This window comes from Malaya genurostris, chromosome 2, assembly GCF_030247185.1.
Source record: "Malaya genurostris strain Urasoe2022 chromosome 2, Malgen_1.1, whole genome shotgun sequence".
NCBI classification, from domain to species: domain Eukaryota; kingdom Metazoa; phylum Arthropoda; class Insecta; order Diptera; family Culicidae; genus Malaya; species Malaya genurostris.
In genome coordinates this window covers 53187496-53204884 of record NC_080571.1, presented here as the reverse complement: position 1 = coordinate 53204884, position 17389 = coordinate 53187496, and positions in this window count along the sequence as shown.

The following is a 17389-nucleotide window of genomic DNA, read 5'->3' as shown; positions in this document are numbered from 1 at the left end:
GTTAATACAGCAAACGACTTTGAATCTGTTAGATAAAATACATAACATTCAATATGTGGAATGAATCCCGCAGCCAAGGAAAACACGTAGGAAGTTTCCATGCAAAAATCAACACATTTACTCTGAAAGTACCGGCTAAGATTTTATCCAGTTATCATATTCAAAGTGTTTTCCCTGGTTCTTGCACTAAAAATGGCTTTAAACGTTTTATGCTCTAGAAATTTCAAGTCCGGTTGTGACATACAGAATATTGATTCGGTTTTGGTATTCAAAAATAATTACAGGGGGTTTCAACGATAAGTTGCACTTATCAGCCGTTCATATATCGCTCAATAACTTTTTGAAATCTGCTATGTTTGAAACAGTATCAAATACAGAATTTTTTTATAAAAAGCTTTATCAATTAAACTTGGTATCGATCGTTTTTGATGAACTTATACCGTTTTCGCTTATTGATCAGAGCAGCCCGAGAGCTGACCCTGAGTCGCCAAAACAACTTTTGATGAGTTTGTTTTAGCAACCTGGGGTCGCTCTAGATCACACTCCAATCGCGTAGTTTCCATGCGAGTTTGTTTATTGTTTGCCTTTCTCTATAGAAAGGTATTAGAATTGCTGGAAAAACCGACTTTTGAACGGAGCCTCGGAGATCCATAGTGTTATATACCATTCGACTCAGTTCGACGAAATCGGAAAATGTCTGTGTGTGTGTGTGTGTTTGTGCACTTTTCGAAGATATTTATACGCGCTCAATTTTCTCAGAGATGGCTGAACCAATTTGAACAAACTTATGCTCGTTTGAAAGCTACTGTCGGGCCATTGATCAAGTTCAAAGATCAAACGGCTGTGACTTTTGGTTCCGGAGATATGATGGTATAAATGACGTAACCGACAAAACGTGTTGTTTTTTACCGCGCAAGTTTCTCGGAGATGGCTCAACCGATTTTAACAAACTTAAGCTCGTTTGAAAGCTACTATCGGACCATTGATCAAGTTCGAAGACCAAATAGCTGTGACTTTTGATTCCGGAGATATAATGGTATAAGTGACGTAACCGACAAAACACGTTGATTTTTACCGCTCTAATATATATAAGGGTGCCAAAATTTTCAATCTTGGAAAAGCACCATGGGGGAAGTACATGAAATTTCCAAAATCGAAAATTTTTTTGATGCCAAAAGTCTCAAAACTGCATGAAACGTCGATATTTTCTCTAAGTCCAAAAAAGTCGATTTGTTAAAAAAAAATTTTTTTTCAAGTTGACACTAAATCTCGACCACTAGGTGGATTAAGAAGGGTTTTATTTATTTGTTTGGGTCGCGTATCACGTGTTCGTTTTACTCGAAGTCAGAGTCGCCCGTGTGTAGGTTCTAAAACGAAAACGGAATTAGACTCAAAACAAATTTATTATTAAATTTCATTCCGATCTAACTTCCTATTCTGTAATTTCAGAATTATGGGGATTTTAACCTCTCCGGATCAGAAGAATTTCACCAAAAAAAATTAAATCTTCAAACTAATCTCACCCATACATTTCAAACGTGGAATATATAAACAGAATCAGGAATATATTCAAGATATATGGCGAGTTTGACTTTTATGTTCATTTAATAGAAAGTTTCGCTGATAATCTACGAATAGTTTAGGCATCATTTTTTCAAATTTATGCATCAAATTAGAAAGCGATACCCACATGTAAAAGATCCTGCAGTTGAATTCTTGAACTTTACAGGCAGTGAAACTGTTAACTTCGAAGATACTCTTGAGTCAGTGCTGGAATAATCAAGATCAAAACATCATCAAATCATTATCACTAGCGGTGATGATCGCTTGTTATCTTTCCCAATAAAGATCACTACTAATCCTTTTAAGATCAGTTGATCAGTGATATTTGAATCACATCAATCAGAAACAATACTGATCTTCCGTCACACAAAATCGGTAGTGATTTTGAGGCACTATTATCACTGATTTCTACACGATCAAATCACTGGACAATTCGATCAGCTTCTAGCATTGCGAAAGTAAATCACATATGAGCATATCACGATTGATTTACGTCTAAAATCTTTGATCCCGATGAGAGATGTAAAAATTTGAGACAACAATAATCCAACAGGATTTTTTTACTAAGGATGACGCGTATCAATGAGACTTTTAAAATCATTGAAAATTGCCAATTTTGCATCTTTTGGAAGTTTAGTGATGTAGCATGTACATCAATGATTTTTGTCAATTTATATGCTCAAATTGGGGAAAATTGTCAATTTGTAACTTTCAGGAATGGTTCTCTAACAGTCTTTATCACCAAAGTTGGGAAAAATACCGGTTTCGATACTGCACGATTTACGAAGTTTCAACACATGTTCTCCTTTGATACAAACCGTGTTCGATTACGTAACCTTTTGTTTAATTCGCAATACTGAATACTGGATGAAGGCAAATAAATGCTAGATGAAGGGTTTATGAAAATAATCAGTTTGTATCGTAATCACATTGATAATGTTAATTTAACAGTTTTCACTGTGCAATAGCAATACACAATGCAAAATTAGTAAAAACAATATTTCACGCCGAATAGTGACTATAGTAGCTACAAAAGACTTTGTTTTACCTGAAGATGTTCATGCACTATTTTGATTAAACTCAATAAAACGCTATTTGACAGGAGAGCAGCATTTGGCGCTGCGTTTGAATGGTACGTTTCAATTAGCGTATCAAAATCCTGCTCTCCTGTTACTTCTGTGTATGATATTCAAGCTAAATGGGGTAATATGAATCAACTGTATAGCACGTTTTGTGCTTGAACATGTTTTTATTATCATTATGTATGTTAATATTATTAGCTGTTTTTTTTTACCGACGTTTACGTTACTTATACTATTATATCACCGGAACCGTAAGTGACAGCCATTTGAACTTCAAACCTATTCAATGAACACAGAGGATCATTGAAACGAGCCTAACTTTGTTGAAATGTTGATTCCGAATCAGACAGTGATACTGATAACGATGAAGACAGTTTTAAATTCAAAGTAAACCCACAATTTATCTTATCAAAAATCATTCGTTTCAAAATTCATTATAATATCTACAATAAATATGTGATATGAGACGATAATACTGACTATTTTCAATTACTGTGAATAAAAAAATTTGCTTATTTCTACCCCTGCGTTAAAACAAGTATTATATGGAGTGTGTTATGTTCTAAAAGCAACATGTTTTCCCAACTGTAAATGAGAGTATAATTATTATTTTCATCAAATCGAACGGAATTGTAAGTGTAATGGAAGACTTGCTAATGGACTACACCACCCAAGTAGCACGTTAAGTTGCTGTCCTGTATTTTTATACAGATTGTGCAATTTATCAAATTAGTTCATATTACTATTGTAGTAACTGTTGTGTTATGGAAAAAGCGCAATTTTACTGTGTTGTGCAACATATCTTTGAGTTCTTCCGTTGTCACGAACATTTATTCACAATTATTGTGCAACAGCTACAAAAAAACCATGCATCGATCCCGTTACAAATGCAGCAATTAAATCAGCGAAAAAACAATTGTGAAACTTATGGGAACTACTATGTAATGTAAACAAGAATTGAATTGATGTTTACAAAAACATAGCAAACATAATTTCTAATGAATAAGTTTCACATTTGATTTTCAATACAACTGCCCGTAACACAAACATGGAACTTTTAAAATTTTCTGCACTTAAATAAATGGTAATACTACATATTGTAGAATTAATCTTTTATGTTTTAGCATATAGAAAATCGACAACGAACTGCATTTTTATGGTGAAACATGTCTTCGTACGCCTGAAATTTTCAAGCGCCTTTGAATGTACGTGTTTTGATGATTGCACATCAATTTCTATGAAAATAATAATCTATTCTTTTCAATGAATATGATCGAGAGAGTGTTAAAAATATGTATAAGAAATGTATCAAACATTCATACACCTTTTCAGACGATTTTAATCATATTGATGTTTCAATTAATCTGAAAAATCTTGAAATGAATTTTTCTTCAATATTTTTCAATATGGCATCGAGGGTAACAGTGTGTTGAAAAGAAAATGGTTCACCCAACGTAATGATTTATACTACCTAAATAAAAGGAAATATAAAAATGTAAATATTGAAAAGGGAAATTTTAGGTTTTAGTTTTATCAAAATAGTTGTTTTTATTTTTATTAAACTAGTTGACTTAAACAACAATACAGTTTAGTCATTCATCTGAGTGAACCCGACATTTGTGATACGCACTGTAGGTATTATTTTGGTGAGCCCATGTGCTTCAGTTGCAAAAACAAGTTGCTCAAACGGTAATATATAACTATGAGAGTAAATATGATGAACTTAACTTTTCGTTCAATATCTTTGAAAAGTGATGTCAGGTCTAATCATTTTTTCGCGAGATGAAAACCGAATACAAATCATCTGATTTGATTTTTGTTTTCATTGCGTATGTAATGCTGTATTTCTGAAAATTTTATGATAATATTCTCATGTCGGCAAGTTTTGCGTTCATTTCAAGCAGATGAATCTGGTATAACTGAATCTGGTATAAGTTTCGAATTGTTTTTTTTTTCTAAATATGAAGAAAACTGCACACACTGACCTAAAATTTCATGAGGCAGTCAAAACAATGCGGACTCGACAGCAAAACAATTTTTACTGCGAGGTTTTCAATTCAGCTTATCAGTTTTTGCCTTGCGAAGAGCATAATTTCACTATTTCTTTCTTCACAAGAAATATACAGCCATTTCAGCATATATTGAGTCCGATACAATTATGACAGCCATTTGGAAAATTTTTGATAAGTTGAACAATTGTTTTAGTTACTTCGTTTTAACATGACGATGTGAAAATTTTGGCAGCGCTCTCTATAACTACTAGTGCAACGTGGGCAAGTTGGTGATTTGCTGCACAATTGTTTTAGATATCCTTAAAATTGTTCTATAGTGATTTTTTCGGTATTATCGTAAAACTTAACAGATATAAGTTGCACAACCGATTTTTTTAAATTTAAAATTCTTTTTGAGCATATATAACATAAAAAACAATTCTAAAACAATTGTAGAACCTCTTAAATTTTTTATAAGTTACATTTGCTACTTGGGCACTGACGTAAGCCACAACCATTTATTAATTAATACCGTTTGCAATTTCGAAACCATATTGGGTTGGTCGTAAGTCTAAGTTGTGGAGAACAGTTTGAAAGAAGCTTCACACATGCTAAAACTATTGTCGATTCACCGAGGCGTACTGTCTCGAACAAAGGAAACATGCACCAAAGTTTACCGATTTCTTATTCCGATCTTCTACATATCAAATTTCATAATTACAAGCACGTATTCCGTTATCCCTCTGAAGTGGCATATTACTCCGAACCATGGCAATGCCGATTCGGAATGGAAACTTTGATCCGTTCCTCCCGGGCCTCACCACCCAGTCAGACAACCACTCCTGCCTCGGATTCATCGTCGAACTCTAACATCAAAGCAACCCGGCATATCGTGATAATTGTATCCCCGTATGCTTCAATAATAATAGGCTAATATTGGAAAAGGGCGGAAAATGCATTCATTCATGATGCGTGATAAATCTTTTCGTACACCTTTCTCCGATTTTCGTCTGTTCGGGCTAATCTTCTGCCTAGAACGGAACACAGAGAGGGAACATGTATTTGAATTCCCATTTTCCGCACGCGCAGCTTCCGATACGCGGTGGGTGGGCGGTCGGGTGTAAAACCTCAAAGCAGTTCCTTGCACCAGTGCCTGCTAGTGGGGGAAACGAAGATGAATTGCCGCCGTGTGCCTTCTCCCAAGAATCGCAATGAAAAGCTGCGAAACGTGTGTATCGACTTATTTTCTCATGATAGCATTTTACGCTCCAATCGGCGGACGACGAGGGATGGAGAATCAGATAAATCAGATCAAACTGAAGCTTTTAAGAACCTTTCTTCCCTTTTGCCGCTGGACTGGGTGGGTGTGCACGCGCCGTTCCGCCAGATTGAGTCGAGGGTTCAGCTAACTCGATTGCATGTCAAGTGGATTTTTCATTCCCTGGCCGGAACAGCAGGGCTATTAACTGGGGTGACTTGGCGATGTTATTCTTATCCAGCCTTTTTTTCTACAATCTATTTAAATTTGATAGAACTCTCCCGAGGGCGGTTCGCAGTCGACAGTCAACTAAATTGTATCTGCAGTTTCATAAATTGCCTTTGTACTAACACACGAACTGGTTCTCCATGTCTGTTGACTCGCTCGGAGCGTTTTATGTTCGGAGATTTGCTCGGAAGCACGGAGGCGTATAGAAAAACTTGTTAACGCCTGCTGATTGTAGTTTGATTATTTAAAAATACTCCTCTCAACTAAGATAGATTCAATTCGAAATGATTCAGTTATGAGTAGGAGTATTACTCGAAAGATTTATTTTCAAGATCAGAGAACTGTAAAGGGTGATGTTGCTTTAGTAATATCATTGAATTAATTTTAAACATGAACTCTATCCGTGCTACAGAATCTGAACACCCAACCTTCCACATTCGTAACAAAGACCAACTTTTTACTACCGTTTTTATAGCGATATAGCTGGAATCGATGGTTAAAAAGTAACTGTTGTGGTAGTAGAGATGGCCAATATTCACGTTAAAGAATTTTTTCAATAATCACACAATAAAAAGCTAAACTATTTTGGTTCGCTCTTGTAGGTAGTTGACTATCTCGCGAATGTATGTATATTTAATTAAGTGCCGCTGTCAGCATTTTCTGTCATTTTTAGTATATTTCAGTGAAAAGTGCATAATATATAAGAAAAACTCGAGTGTTGGCAAAATAATGGATGGAAGATTGTAAACCCTGTTCAGTGTTGGTGATTGCCGATAATTTGACAGAAGCTGCCCGATTTTTAAAACGTTCAAACCACTCCCGACACGTTCTTTTACTCAGAGCTGCATCACCGTAAGTTTGTAAGAGCATTCGATGCGCTTCAGCTGCATTTTGTTCGAATTGTAACAGAAAAGTACAACTTCCCGCAAATGGCGAGAATTGGGCACATAAACAGACATTTTCGAGCGTGAATAATACGAAAACAAGAACAATTATCACTGAAACGGCGATGACAAGTCGTTAGGCACTGTACACACTCACTTTAAAGGCATTATCATCTACACGGAACGACCGAAATCAGCATTTTCGCGAAAAATTTAGTTGATTTACTGATTTTAGTTAGTTATTTTTTGAGACAACTAAAAAAATCTTACTTTTGCTTTAGATTTAGATTTTTTATTCTCATTCCCTTAATAATAATAAAATATGTGTTGAAATGACTATTTTTTTAAGTTGAATTCACAAATTAAACGTGCTGTCATTTCTTAGCTAAGGTACATTTCATTTCCATTCAACTAATTTTTTAGTTGAATTAAAGAAATAAAATGTTGTTTTCAACCAATATGAATGGTTGAATTGGCTTCTGCAATCTGCAGCTATATGGCGCCCTGTCACCGAAACGCTAACACCGTTATGACTACTAGCCACTAGATGGCACACTACTGCCGAAAAAATTTCAGACGCGGTTGTCTTTTCTATATTGACAGGTATAAATACGATGTTGTATTGGAGAAAAAGACATAAACGAAACATAAACATCTTTTTGAATTTTTTTCTTCTAAATCACTGTTTTCTTCATTCTCACTGAAAACTTTGAGCACTCGGAAAACAAAAACCGGATACAAGTAGTACACCGGACGGCGCAGCTCGGAAGGTTTGAAGATACAAATAAACTTCATCACAATTAGAATGAAACATTCGAAATTCACTTCACTGTTCCGCGTAAAAACATTATTACGCAGAATCGCTTCAAGTGCGCACAAATTCTGAATAAATACGATTTCCACTAACAGTTTACGACATTTTTACATATCGGTTTAGAAATTTAAATAAAGATATATTGAACACATGCGAAAAACATCAAAACAATTTTCAAGCAGTTTCAATAAGACTGTCGTTTTTAGCTTTTTAATGGATTGTTTTGCTTTGACACTTCTCATGAGTTTTTGGCTAATAAAGTTGTTGATAATACCCATTTCCATTTTGTTTTCTTTGTGCTGTCCTTCAGTAATGATGGTGATAGATAAATAGAAACAAATTTTCTGATTTTAATAACAAAATTAGTTGTCAATGAGAATTTCGTGTTGGATTGAAATATTGCTGGTTTGTGCCCAGGATATTCACCAACTAAAAATAAGAGTTTTTTCAGCAAAGTAAATTCTCAATTTTTACTAATTTTATAGTTATTTTGGAAATTTTGTTGTTAAAATCAACTAATTCAAAAACAGTAATACGAATTAGGCGCAGAGCTAATTTCGGTCGTTCCGTGTATGTATTTTGAAAAGCCTCAGCCGGTACAACCACCTATCGGAAAACGGCGGAAGCAAAGTTGTACACCTGATAAATGATAATTTAACTGAAACTGGCAGTGACCCGAGTTTAGTGAGGATTCAAATGATACATGTAAAATCACAGATCAGCTTACCTTGAGTTTATCTCTAATACTACATTTTATTGCATCTGATAATTTTATATACTAAGCTCTGAATCTTTTGAAGCGTTTCCTGGTGGGACAACAGCTTGTTCAAATCGATACTGCATAACGATTTGCATTGCATTGCATTGTTTTTGTTACACTTAGTCTGGATCCCTTGTATAAGATTCTAAATCAATTTCTAACTATGCAATTAGGTTACACGATTATTGTTTAGTTCAATAATAGGGCTTAAGGAATTATGCTGAGAAATAGTTCATTGTGTTTAAGAACATTTAATGAAAAACAAGTACCTATGATTATCATCATAACACAACTTTATACTGAATTTATTTGCGCGCCACCGCGTTGTTCGTATGTAAATGAAGATTTCTGTATGCCCGCCCCCATTGACAAATTAAAACATTTTTAAACTTTTTTCAAATCAAGTTAAATGAGAAAAATCCATCAACAAATCACCGAGATACAAGCGCTTCAAATAAGGTTCTAAAATCTATCGCCGATAGTTCTAAGTTGGCCTGCTAATTACCGAAGAATCAAGATAAGCCATGGGTAAACTAAAACAGAAATGTGTTCGGGCATATATTTATAGATTCCCTTTTGTGCTATAGTTCATAATGCGCAAATCGGACGAGAGTTTGACATCATTCACTGCGACTGTCATTGACTCGTGAAAACATAGGTCAACTCAATCCAACTGTTCAATGGTATGCAATTGAAATACTTAAATGACGTTACCGCATAAGCTCAAGTTAAATGTTTTCGAATCGATTGGTAGTTAAATTATATAAATTCATCAACAAGTGACTGAGTTATAAGCGTTCAAAATTATGACAGAAAAAGGTTAGGCGGTTAGTTTTGCATTTTTTTAAATTGACACCCAGCCTCGTACAGTTTAGAGTTAGCAAAAGCGACAATCCAACGAGTGAACGCATATACAATCTAGTCATTATCTCATTGGACGAGCTACTTGTTTCATTCACAGTCAAGCATCAACCGAAGTCAAGAAATGATTTGCAGCATATATTTATAGATTCCTCTTCGAACTACGCAGAATGATGCGGTGTTTTTATGCATGAAGCAAAGCCTCCTATGCCGAACAAGAAAATGACGTCAATTTGGTCAGCTGGGATTGGTGGATGAAAACATAAGTCAATTATAACCATTTTTTCAAAAGTATACTATTAAAATTTTGAAACGACGTTGTCATACATGTTTAAGTTAAAAGCTTCCGAGTCGATTGGTTGTTAAATTATGTCAATCCATCAACAAATGACTGAGTTATTAACGTTCAAAATTATGACGCAAAAAGGTTACGCGGCTATTTTTGAAACTTTTAATTGACCCCCGGCCCGTATAGTGAAGAGTAAGGCGTATTTTTTATTTAAAACGTAACTACATTTCACTCCTTCTTTCAGCAGAACCCGCCCGCTGCAACGAAAATCACCCATCTCTAGCTGACAACTAAATTCAGTAAAAAAAAAGAAGAAGAATCGATTACAGACAGGAAAAAGCGCACATTCCGTACATGTCAAAAGTGGAAATTCCGCACGGATTTATCACGTCCTTTTCGGAAGCCACTCACCCTCAGACGGAGCTGATGAAAAGAGATTGAATTATCAAGAAGTTTCGCAGCAATACCCTGCTGCTTTACGGACCTCCTCACTACGTGTTCGTGTTGTGAAAAGTGAACGGTGTCACAATTGAGATATTGTGCACGAAACGATACACACACATATGGGTATGGCGATTTCGAAAAATGCAACGCCAGCTATGATTCCCGGTGTCGGCACTTTTGGTCAATAGTATCCATCTTGGTTGGCTTGTCGTTTCTGGCAAGGAGTCAATGTTAAAAGGATGAGCGATTCTATATTTAATTGAGCTAGATTTTCTATGTATGATTTCAAACTCAAACTCTTATTCGGTGTTTTTTTACTAGTTTCGATTTGTCCTAATTGAGTAAAATATTTTTGTTCTATGATATGTCTCCTTCTTAAAGGGAGCTAATAATGCCTTTTTCAAAGATGTATTGATCCTTATCAATTTTCGTTTCGATGCCAATTTCTTATCACTAAGAGTGTTTGGCAATGCCAAAATGATGGTAGTCGCTTGGACTAGTGATCCTACAACCAGATATCGACAGAGACATTGTTATGACATCCAGTTGGACTCTCAAAATCGGTCTCAATCTGCTTGTTAACAATTGCCTTGATGCTCATTGTTTATCATCAATGGGGATTAAACGTGAAATAATTTGCAAATGCTTTATGCTTCTTTTTCACTGAATTTGAGAAAAACTAATCGATACACTTCAGTTTTTGCTACAGTTGTGATACTTTGAAGGCAGACAAAATTAACATTCAAAAGTCACTTACACACAAGTACAAATACAAGCGGTGCCAGAATTGTGTTATATTTATCTCGTTGCCAGATTTTCGATTTTGCTTCCCGCTGATCTCTGGTTGTATTATTACTAGCTTGGACTTTATGGCGCAAGCTTGCCGCGTTTCACAAAAGTAACTATAGACGGTTTAAAACTGTATAATATGTGTCTCACGTGGAATTCTAGATTACTATTTGATGTACGAGCCTGTTACTTCCGTTCTGTTCGGAGTTCCAAATTGAAAAGAGGACAAGTCAGCTTTGGCATCGCTTTGGTTGTATCTCCATGGATACAAACAACATATTGCAATGGACACAACCTTATGTTATTTTCAGAGTTATATCTTCTCTGCTGGATTATCTAGAAGCTGTCGATATTCCCACAAAATCTGTGAGCGAACTAATAACGGGTCAGTTTACTTACGTGTAGTAAACAAACAGATATCCTACAGATTTGTGTGACCTCGCATTGTTCTGATGAAGCTTCTGTTGGATTTTGGAACAACCTCAAATGTAGTTTTCCGGTATCTACTCATCAAATCTATTCCGAAAATAGTTACATTGTAATGGTTTCCCTAGATTATTGAATGGCCGAATATCGCTATCTTGGCTCTCGGTACGATCTCAAATGTAGTTCTCAAGGATGCGCATATTGTCATAGTCAGGGCTGGCAAAACCACCGAAAATAAAAAATCATCGTTAATCTAAGAACACTAATCAAGCTTTAGCCAAGGAAAAAAATCTCGGATGCGTAATCACAATTGATCTGATCTCCAGGTGATTATGGTTCTTGTCTGAAACGATCCTGTCAAGTCAAGGTCTGTCAAGATTGAAATTCCAAAAAAACTACTGATTCGATCGGAAGCGATTGATGAAGAAAATGATGATGATCAGCCAAAAATGCTCGTAGGGACGAACAAATTAACGAAATTCCTGAATTTTGCACAATATCATTATTCAAAGAACATTCGAACGTTTGAACTGTAGTTATGTATTGATAATTTTGCTCAATTTATATGAGCTTGGGTGCACAAATCGCTTGAAATTATCAGTGCTCTATCTTTCTGAAATCTAATGAGCTGAGTTATAAACTATACCAGTACGTACAAAGGCTGGTAAGGATGAATGAAGCACAACAACGCATTCACGAACGATGCTCACAGCGTGCGGGGCTTGATTTTATAGACGCGGCAAAAAAAACGAAACCCGATTGAGAAGCTTGGTTTTGAAAACATAAACATACAGGCTGTGATAACTAATAGTTCAAAAATAATAATAAGTTCAATCACAAAGCAATGCTTGCATGTCATACACAGAAGTTACTGGAGCGCAGAAAATAGCTGAAATATATCAAACATGCCATTCAAACATGCTGCACCTGCTATGTGTTCAAGACATGCAAAATCCTGCGCTCATGTCACTTCTATTAATTAAATTATATCAAACATGCCATTCAAACATGCTGCACCTGCTATGTGTTCAAGACATGCAAAATCCTGCGCTCATGTCACTTCTATTAATTAAATTAATGCTAAATAGCATGTTATGGGGTTCAATGTAAACTGTGCATCAGTGTAAATCAACCAGTTAAAAAAACATAACTTGGTCTTTTGTCGCTATAATCACTATTTGGTGTGATTTTTGATGTGGAACACATCTTTATTTTCTATATAGGGGTGCAAATCAGAAACTCAAGGAAAAATACACCTAGAAACGTGGTCAGGTTTCGAACACTTACAGCTCAGTCCATTTTGTATCAATTCTTAATATTATTTCATCATTTGATTGGAAATATTTCTAAGTTTCGATTTGCAAGTATCAAGCCACGTATTTTCAATTACAAATGATTGAACTTGTGATTAGTAGCGAGCAGTGCCCTATTTTGTCTGAAGGAGTAAGCGATATATCGAATGGAAAGCATCACTCTGATTGGTCAATCAGTGCTAAAGCAAGCTGTTGGAAGCACGTGAATCTATAAACAGAAGCAAAATTAAAGCTAACGTTTCAGTCCTACGTGTAGCATGCTAGAGGTAGGTTGTTGCTAGGCAGAAAGACGAAAAGTATCATAAAACGATTTAAAGCTTTAATTGGTATGCTCTGATCTTGTGTCATGCAAGCTCGGATGAAATTCCATGTTATGTCGTTTCGCCTGAGAGAATGACAACTACCCCATTGTAAATTTTGAGTGCTTAAGATTAATTTCTAATTTATGTAAGATAAACTCGATTAATAATGAGAAAAAGTTTATTGCTTCAACCGAAATCGCAGAATGGTAGAGAAACTTAACGCTTTAAAAATAACTTCCTGCATACAAAACTTGAACACAATCTTGACGAAGAGAAGCTTAAATATTGAAATGGCGAAGAGAAGTTTAAATATTGATATTTGTACAAAAGAGATAATTGCATACATTTGGGATATTGGTGTAATTTCGTCGGCTATAAAACAAACAATGTTCGGTGTTGGTTCCTAATCAAGATCAATCTAAGCAGACTCTCGTGCAATTGCGGATTCAAAAATGTTACGATCGATTGAACTGTTTGATTGTAGATCATTCGAAATTTTGGTTGCCTTGTTTCACATCAATTGCTCGAACAACCCCATGGGGCTGATCCTTGTAGTTTTTTGCAATAATTTTGCATTTGCATTGTTGCTTTGTGAATGCTGCAAAATTAATTGTGATTACGATCCAAACTGATTATATTCATAAAAGCTTCATCTAGCATTCGTTTTTTTTTGTAATATTAATTTTATTGCGAAAGAAAAAACCGGTTTCGAAATTGAAAACGGTGTACACAGTGCTGAAAAAATTCGTTATCACAATGGTGACTCGAGCTTACATTGAGACAACACATATATCATCGTCCACCCAACGACGATTGTCGCTAATTGAATCATAACAAGTATCATGACTGCCGAACCCTTTCAGTATCATTGGAAATTGATTTCATGAAAATGTAAACAAAAGTTATCCCCCTATCACCCGGCGATGAGCCAGTGATAGACGACAATATTTGTCTCATTCGACATTCAGTTGAGCATCAACGGTATCATATTCATTCCTGAGAATCATCGTCAACCGGGTCGATTGGGCCCTTCCAATCATACGCAGTTCCCAGCGCCCTGGAGAATAAGTCTTTGTTTAATTTAATAAGTAAAATGTTTTCCAACGTATCTTTCCCAAGGCCAGTGCGTTGATTAGAGAGAACCAAGGCAAGGGCACTGAAAGACCGTTCAACAGAGACTTGGTTCGATGGTGTGGATAGTACAACCATTGCTACTGCATATATCTCTGGGTGCGTAGTCTTACGGCGCAACCAATGGTCCCACACGTTGTAGTTATGTTTTTGGCGTGGCTCTAGGTCCAAAGACTTAACTTGTTGAAGAAACCCGGTCTCGCAACCAAGATTCACGGATTCACCAAACATTTGCGTAAGATACTGATCAAAATCATCGGTAGACTCTGACGATTCTCTACTTGTACTAGCCGGTGTTTTACCCAGTTGGCAGATACGTTCCCATGTATCGACTATGTATTGCTGAATTTTATCTTTTTCCTCAGCCGTGAATATTTTAGAACCTCGATAGTTGAACCTTGGATCCAGGTATAATGCCATCTGAACCGCCTTCAATTGGCGCAAAATGTTCAATCTATTGTTCAACGACCGAAGTAAATGGGGACTGAAAGAGTTTTCGCGAACTTTCTGTACCTCACTCGTTGCCATCAGCCATGCCATATAGAAGTCAGATAACGACACGTGCTTCTCTTGCATTTGCTTTGTGCAGATGTACAACGGCTTAAACGTATCATAGTAATGCTCAATGAACGACCATTGATTGGAAAGGTCTAGTTCGGGAAAATTATCGGCCAACTGGTTAAAAAACCTTTTTTGGTGTACGAACGATTCCATCATTTTGAATATACCACCCCATCGTGTCCTACTCCAGACGGGTGGGTATGAAGCATCGTAGCTTTCAAACTCTGACCGGTACTTCACCAGCTTACATTTTCTAGCAACAGCAGTGATGGCTCGGATAGACTCATCGGATTTATCAACAACATCCAGTATTGCAAGCTGTAAGGTATGCACGGCACATCTCACAAGAGTAATCCTTTCGGACAGTTCATTGGCCAGTTCAGCAGTAACGTTTCGTTCACACTGTTTATCATCCTCTATCACATCCGACTCATCCAGCTCATCTATGTTCGTACCATCAGCCTGCTGCTCTGTAGGCATTACGTACGTATCATTGTTTAATTTTCTAACCGTTGCCACCATATTAGCCCCATTGTCGCATGTCACGGAAAATATGTTCTCAAGAGATAGCCCATAGTCGGCCAAAGTATCCATAACTTTTGATTTCAAGAACACCGCTGTTTGACTTTCTTTGATTTCGATCATACCAAGGGTACGAATGACCACCTGCTCGTCTAGGGCATACTGTACATTGATGCCTAAGATATGGCGATTGTGTCGGGCAGCAGAATCTATTTTCAAGCAGACGAGCTTGCCTTTCATCTCATCTATCAACATTTCTTTTAGACGACAGGCAGTCTTCGAGAGATGACATTTCATTGTGACACGGTTCAAAGTGCACCCAAGAGTCGTTGTAATCGGTTTCAGTAAGTCTTTGAAGCCTTCCCACTCGAAGCAGGAAATAGGAAGATGATGGAAGGTCGTCAGCTTAACTGCTGACGCAATTAGTAACTGCCGGTCAATAGCTATCAAACGCTTAGGAATTACTCTTTCCTTCTTCTCCATTGGATAGGCAATTGTAAGGAGATTGTTTGCACATGCACGTTCCGTATGTACGGTACGAAAGTGACGGATGAAGTTGCCAGGGGCAAATCTACTCTGGACGTATGGACATCCTGACGCGGGATCGATGTTGCAGATAGCTTTATCGCCCTGTCTTACTACCAATGACGACGCAATGTCCGTCAGTGACCGCTGCAGCTTATTGCGGTCTGCTCTTGTTGTAGGTGCCATCGTATAAACACCACACAAAATTTAGTCGTTAATGGTTTAACTCTAAATACGCTCCTCTATCTAAACACACACACTTGATAAATACTTCTTTGATCAATATTGAATTCGCACTATATCACTATAACCTTGTCTGAACCGGATTCGTTCGGAATACGATACGAAACCTGACAGACTCTCCCTCCTACGCCTCCGACAAGTGCCGGAAGCAACGGTGGTATCTCATTGTTGCCCGGGAGATAATATTTTACCCGAGCTCCCACCTATCTGGCAGTGGGCCACGGTAGTGCACCACTTCACCAGCGCTCATATAGCTATTCGCCTCTCTGTTCGTACCTGTCCCTCCAAACCGTAGTTAGCAATTCCAACAACCTACATATTTTCAGTTAGCTTTTCCAACAACCTATCCGATTTTTTTTTCTTAGCTAAGTCCAACACTTTTTTAGTTATTCCAACAACCGATTTAGTTCAGTCAACACCCGCATTTTTTTTCCAAAACCCAGCTGTTTCACATATGGTAGTGCCGTCCCCGCTCTGTCGAATGCAATTGACGTGAGCGTAGTACGCGGGATAGGTGATAAGTTACGAACGTAGGCGCAATGCCTATCCGTGCGGGATATGTGCCAGTTCGTACATGGGTAACATGCTGGAAGGCCGCAGCATGAGAGGCATACGCTTAGTAAACCGGGTTGACCGGTTGCAACTTGGTCACATTTGTATGGAACAAAAAATTTGTGCGCAGATTTTCCAAAACGGACTTCACGTCGTGAAAGTACGTCGCAAAACTACCAGAACGCACCATATGTCGTTACGTTCGTTTACCAAAGTAAGCCGTAACAACGATTTTAAATAATGCCTCTCGGTACGAACCATCACCATGGACACGTATATGGGCGGTCCGCTGTCTATGCCGCATCGATAGGCGTTAACGGTTAACACTGTATACATAACTACGGACGCGTATACGGGAGCGGTTCGCTGCATGTGCATCGCTGTTAGGCGTTAGCCATAGATACGTTTTCAACCAATCACCAATCTTAAACCACTCGTGCACTTAACAATTGTTACGACATGTACGACCCAGAACTTTATATCACTGGGTCGATGTGATCAACAGATGGAAACTTGGTCAAGTAACCCGGTTGCAAAAACTGGTATTAGTAATACCAGTTTTTGCAACCGGGTTACTTGACCAAGTTTCCATCTGTTGATCACATCGACCCAGTGATATAAAGTTCTGGGTCGTACACTGTCTGTCTGTTTTACTGTCAGTAAAACTTTTCGCACTATATCACTATACCATATAGTGGTATAGTGCGACATTCTATGTCTCTTGCCAACTGATTCTACTCTGGTAATCGGTCCCGTGGATAGTACATGACCTAGTGGAGGTATCGTACTAGGACTGTATAGCACGTCTCGAATGACTTGATCGTTCGATGACGTGCTTATTTTTTTTAAGT